This window comes from Myotis yumanensis, unplaced genomic scaffold (assembly GCF_028538775.1).
Source record: "Myotis yumanensis isolate MYYU_CA2020_CCGP unplaced genomic scaffold, mMyoYum1.0.hap1 SCAF_4, whole genome shotgun sequence".
NCBI lineage: Eukaryota > Metazoa > Chordata > Mammalia > Chiroptera > Vespertilionidae > Myotis > Myotis yumanensis.
Window position 1 is genome coordinate 57179120 of NW_027223755.1, and position 6000 is coordinate 57185119.

A 6000-nucleotide genomic window follows, 5' to 3' on the forward strand; every position below is an offset into this window, starting at 1 on the left:
TAGGGCTTATCATACTATATAGCAAACAGGAGGCCTTTCTCTGCATACTTACAACTTTTCTTATGTAGTGACTGATTTCTGATGTGCTATTGGGGGTCTGCTTTCACATTAACTGTTGACTACATGTAACTACACTAAAAATGAAGAGTTATCATTTAGAAAATTACTTCTGTGTAAGTTTTTTTCTTACAGAATTAAACATAAGTATGGCTTGTAGAGAACCCAAGAAGTATTGATAAGATTTCTCTGTCCTCTTCATTCAAGGAAGGCCAACTGCCTAATGAAAAACAAAATTGGGTTCAGGGTAAGCTACTCAGATTCAATTTCCTTTTCTTGAGGATAATATCTATTCAGAGATGATGGCATTTAACAATGGTTACCTAATTTTCTTCTTCCTTCAGCAGGTTTATAAATCAGCTACCTGTGGAAAACATTTTGAAGGTTGCTCTCAAATCTTCTTGCAACTCATATGGTCATTAAATAAAACATATCCTGCCCATGATTGAGAGAGCAACACTAGAACTTTATTGAGAGCTAAATTCTTGAAGGATATATTTTATGTTTTTATAAGATGCTCATACACATTGTTCACCTCTGTGCTTATAGCAATTTTCATTTTTCTTTTAACTAGGCCAAGTTTTAGAGAAAAGAGGAACATGATTATTTTACTATGTACATCTCATTGATGAGAAGTGATAAATTTGAATTTAATAATAGTTAAATGATGTGAGAAATTAATAAAAGTAAACAAAGATGCTATCTTTAAAAATTAAAAACAATAATAAATTGCCTTATCATAGATTACTCTGTAGTTACATTATGTTTTTTGTTTTCTGTTTTTAGAATTCTTATAATTATGGTCAATTGTGTTCATCATTTATCTCTCACAGCCATAAAGGATGAGGCTATATTATTTAAACCATTTTAAAATTATGGGTCTAAATAGTCTTTTAAAATTACATTACTCCAATTGAACATGCTCTGACTATGCACAAACTTGGATATTAGAAATTACCCAAGAAAGAGCCATCTTCTGACTAGATTTTGTCTTTTTTACCAGGTTCTGAATAGAGTGTAGAAGTTTCCAGTGGAAGAAATATTTCTTCTGTGCCCCCAAAATTGGAATCTAGTAAATTTCAGTTTGACAGTTCATTAGTTCTAAGACAGTTAAGGGCCACTTGTTTCTTATCTTTTCTGAACTTCAGTTTTTTGTTTTATTTTATAAAATAAAGGCAGAACAATAGTCAAAATAAACAAACTTGTTTTGGGATTTAAAATTAAAAAGACCATTGAAAATGATACAGAACTGTGCAATTATGAGGTATTGTTTTTGGCAGTAATTGTACACACACACAAAGGAACACACACAACCATATATATTCTTAATTCTTACTTTAGATATTCCTTTACTCTACATATGAAAGTAGATACTACAGGTCACAGACTAATTCACAAGATGTTATTTTTTTTAAATTTTAACAGAGCAGCATCTGGTCTTCTGGCAGAGAATTCAAACCATTTTGTTGGCAGCTACAGGACTATCCCTTGGTGAGCCTGTAAATGGGGTGTTTGAGTTAATTGTACTCTTAACCACCAGCACCCTGTAGTGGATGTTCTCTTTTCCAGATTTTTTCTGTGTAGGCTATACATACTGGATTTTTAAAAATAGTTTTACTACAACAACAACAACAAAACACAACAAAAAACCCTAATGAATTATATTTCATGGCTAGCTAATGTAAGTTATTTTATTCCAGTTGTATAGATGCCTTTGTCTTTTTTAAATATATTTTTATTGATTTGAGAGAGGAAGGGAGAAGGAGAGGGAGAGAGAGAAACATCAATGATGAGAGAGAATCATTGATTGGCTGCCTCCTGCACGCCCCCTACTGGGGATCAAGTCCACAACCCACGCATGTGCCTTTGACTGGAATAGAACCCAGGACCCTTCAGTCTGCAGGCTGATGTTTTATCCACTGAGCCAAACCAGCTAGGGCTAGATGCCTTTATCTTATCATTGACTTTGTTTTCAACTTTTGCAATTTTTTCTGCAATTTTACACCTCCATTTATTCTCATAATACTGTTTATCATTTCTCTGTTGGTTATATTTCTTAGTTTGTCTTTCTACAATATTTGTATTTTAACTGTGTAAAGCTATTCCTCGTGAAATTTTTAGGAAAAAAAGTATTAAGAAAAAGTATTAAGGAGCAATAATGTGGGCTTTTATGTTTTCTGAGTTACTTTTATTATCATCATCATTTTTATAATACACAAAATTTCTTTCATATGTATGCAGGAAACAAAATTAATTTGTTAATAACAAGGTCTTATATGAAAGTGCAAGTCAGCATGGGGGGGAGTAAGTGAAAACTGGGAAATTCCTAAACCTGAGTTGAAACCTGTTTAGAAAAGGATAAGTAAATGAAATGTTACTTACTAGGGCTTTATTGTGGGACCTAATTCTATGTCTGGATGTCTGGGATTTACCATTAAAATAATTCACACTAATTGGGTTGGTCAGATATTATAATGAATCACATAAAGAAGAGCTAAATGGAATAAAATATATAACTATAGTAATCATTTAAAGCATATGTAATAGTAATAATAGATTTATTAACTACAGTAAACTTCTAGGACACAATATTTTATGTGTCCTTGCATTTCTTTGCTTCTTGCTAGCAGAGGTAGTAACTGCCTTTTTTTATCTTGATTATCTTCTCAAAAATGTTTGTGTAGGAAAATAGCCTTAGAAAATAGATGTTGTGTCTCCCTCCAGGACAAAGATCAAGTAGGTTTACTTGCAGAAGATTTTAAAAAATTGAAGTGTATTATGCTCAGGGATACTCCGTTATAACACAACACCACTATATGTGTAGTATCTACCTGAGCCCCTCCATGCCACCTAGTGAGATTTTGGTACAGCAAAAAGCGCAGGTGCCATGAATAAGTACTGTGTCTCTGACCCAGGAATTTCTTATCTTAAACGCATCCATAAAATGCAATAGGGTAATTTGTTAGGTCTAGTTCTTTAACACAGCTTTGTAAAGCAGGTTCTATTACGATACACATTTTTAAAATGAATAAACTAAGGCACTTTGAGCTTAAGTAGCTTTCCCAAGGCCATACATGTAGCAAAGAGAAGAGCTAAGATTCAAATCCAGACAGTTTGGCTCCAGAATCCATACTTTCAAACATGTTACTACACTGCTGGTCACATTTACTTCTGGTTTCCTTAGAGTTACATGGTTCAGATGACCTGACTATTTACTTTCCAAATAGTAATTATAACTGAGATTAATTTTGATCTGAAACTTCCTCACACAGAAGACTTGAAATGTTCTTCCCAAGGAATGACACAGTTAGATTTTCAACTCTATTTTCTTAATTTTTTAATCAACTCTACTCTTTAGTTCTCTTCTTTGGCATCTTACAAGTATCTGCCAATAATCACTCTGTAAGGATCTAATATTCTAAAGTTCTGTAATTTTTTGGCTTTGTAAATTTAAAATATCTCTTAAGATTGTTTCCTCTTGGAACAAGAAAACCAGCAACAAATTTATGGTGTTTAACTATTTAATTTTCAATCACACTTGGTCACAATATATAATATTTCATAAAGAAGTAAAAGATATAAGATTAATTATGCAGGATAGTGAACTAATGGAAGAATAGTCCCTGGTTGAAGTATTAATGGATGTGGTAAATTCCCTTATGTATTCAGCATAGAACATTTTGCTTTAAATAATATACTCTTGATCTGATTGTTTAGAAAACAATATAATAGATGAATTGATTGCATACTCAATTTTGCATTAACAAACATCTAATGCTAACATTTCAATGTATTGCTTATAGCCTTGTTTCTCCTATTCAATCTTATATGAAAAAAAAAATTGTAATACTTCTTCTTATCAATCCTCATTTCCCCCCCTAGTGCCCAGAAGTATTCATGCAGGTTATGTGCTTCTTCTTTATCCCCCCAAAATTTCTCACATTTGGGAGCATATGTGAAGTTTCAAAAAGACTGTGTACAATCTCTCTTTTGACTGATATAACATTCTGTAAGATAGATGGCAAACACACTAAAATCTCATTTGGCATCTGAAATAAATGTCAAGTAGAATATAGACCTTTACTTGCTTAGTTCAACACACCTATAACTGCAATGCAAACAGAAAAATAGTTAGGAGTTAGTGATCAAACATGAATTTCCTCACATAAACATTAAATCTAACCCATTCCATGTACGTAATTGTTTCTTCAAAACATACAGCTTAGGACAGGGTCAGAGCTGCTATATTGTATTACTGGACAGGAAACAAAAATGCAGAGGACTCATTCATTATTGACTCCTCAAATATAGGGAGCATATTACTGCTTTAAAATGAATTCTCAGTGGTAATCAAGACTGACTTTGTTTTTTAAAGATCATCTTCTTTTCTGTTTCTCTACCCTTATTATAGCAACTAAAAAGGATCTATTCTGTTATTCATTTGTTCCCGATAGATGAGCTTAACTCAAAGACTGAGTTAACTAAGAAATAAAAGGGATCATATAGTACCTTGGATATGCATATTAATGTGTTCTAGAGTAAAATAAAACTTATAAAAATAATGTGTAAAGAGTGGCTACAGCATTTGGACAGGTTCAAGCCTCGGACTAATGAGCGGGCACGGCTGTAAGCTTGACCTTATGGTCCAACCCTGTGGTCCCAGGTGAATATGTGAGGTATTTTGTGGGAGGTGCAGCAAGTGCGGCCCAAACAAGCTTGATAGTTCAAGTGCATGTAATTGAGTAGATTCGAAACCCGAGAGAACATTTTAAACATCTTGACCATGCCCTTACTTTGCCTCGTGGAATCTGGCTATAAAATAAAGACTCAGCTTGCAGGCTGTGGTACTGTCTCTCCATCTGAGAGCAGTCTCCCACCTAGCCCCAGCTTTATTCTCTTGTCTGTCTTCTTTAATCCTTCACTGCCCCCCCCCCCCACACCCCCACCCCAACCTCAGGTTCACCCCTGGCCATGCTGAGCATGGCACAATAATGCGTAGTCTTGTTTGTATCCAAAGTTATATCAGAAACAAATAAACATACACAAATACGCACAAAAAAGCACACCATTTTCAGTGTTAAGGGCTTCCCAGGTGAACGCAGAGTTAGCCTCTCAGTGACAGACACAGTTAACCTAGCTGTTGAAGATTTGAGGCTGCTTGTGAAGGTGGGGTAGGCACCATCTTTCTGCTTAATAATCAGAATAGGAACGGAGCATACTTAAGTATAAGTAACATATTAAAACCAAAGTTTTCAAAAAAAAAAAAAAAGGTCAGTTTGGAACTACAAACAAAGACTTGCTCCAACTATAGGCACTCAACCTTCCAAACGATGCCAATTATGCTCATCCTCCCTGCTGTGCTCTGAAAAGGAGAAGCACCATGGGAATCAAAATTAAAACACGTAATTACTTCATGTTTTAAATGCAAACTATCTGTGGAAAACAGCAGACCAATCTTTCCCCTACCCACTCAACAGAAGTCCCTCTGGTGCCTGGACAACTCCACTAATCATTTGGGTTTAAATACTTTTCAACGGCCCTGCATTCTCACTACAAACGTCTTCCCTGGTCTTGGAAAGACCTACACACTTGGTTACTATTTAACCACTTACTTATCTGTTGAAGTGCCTGCCTGAGAATTAAAGCTCCCCAGAGCTGGCTGATGAGCTTTCACATAGAGTAAGTATTGTAACACATCTGGAAATTAAAGGCTCAGGGGAACGGGAGGCTAGAATAAGTTTCCAAAGGCACTCCTCGGTATTTGCAGAATCGCTATTATAGAATGAAGTGTTTTCAGAGGAATAAAATTTGTATTTTATTAACAATATTAAGATCCTCCTGAAATCTTGATCATCTATCCCAATGTCATTAGCAGAGAACCAAGGCTTGAATTAGACATTATAACTGTGGAAAACAACTGAGATAAAGCCCTAAATATTTTTA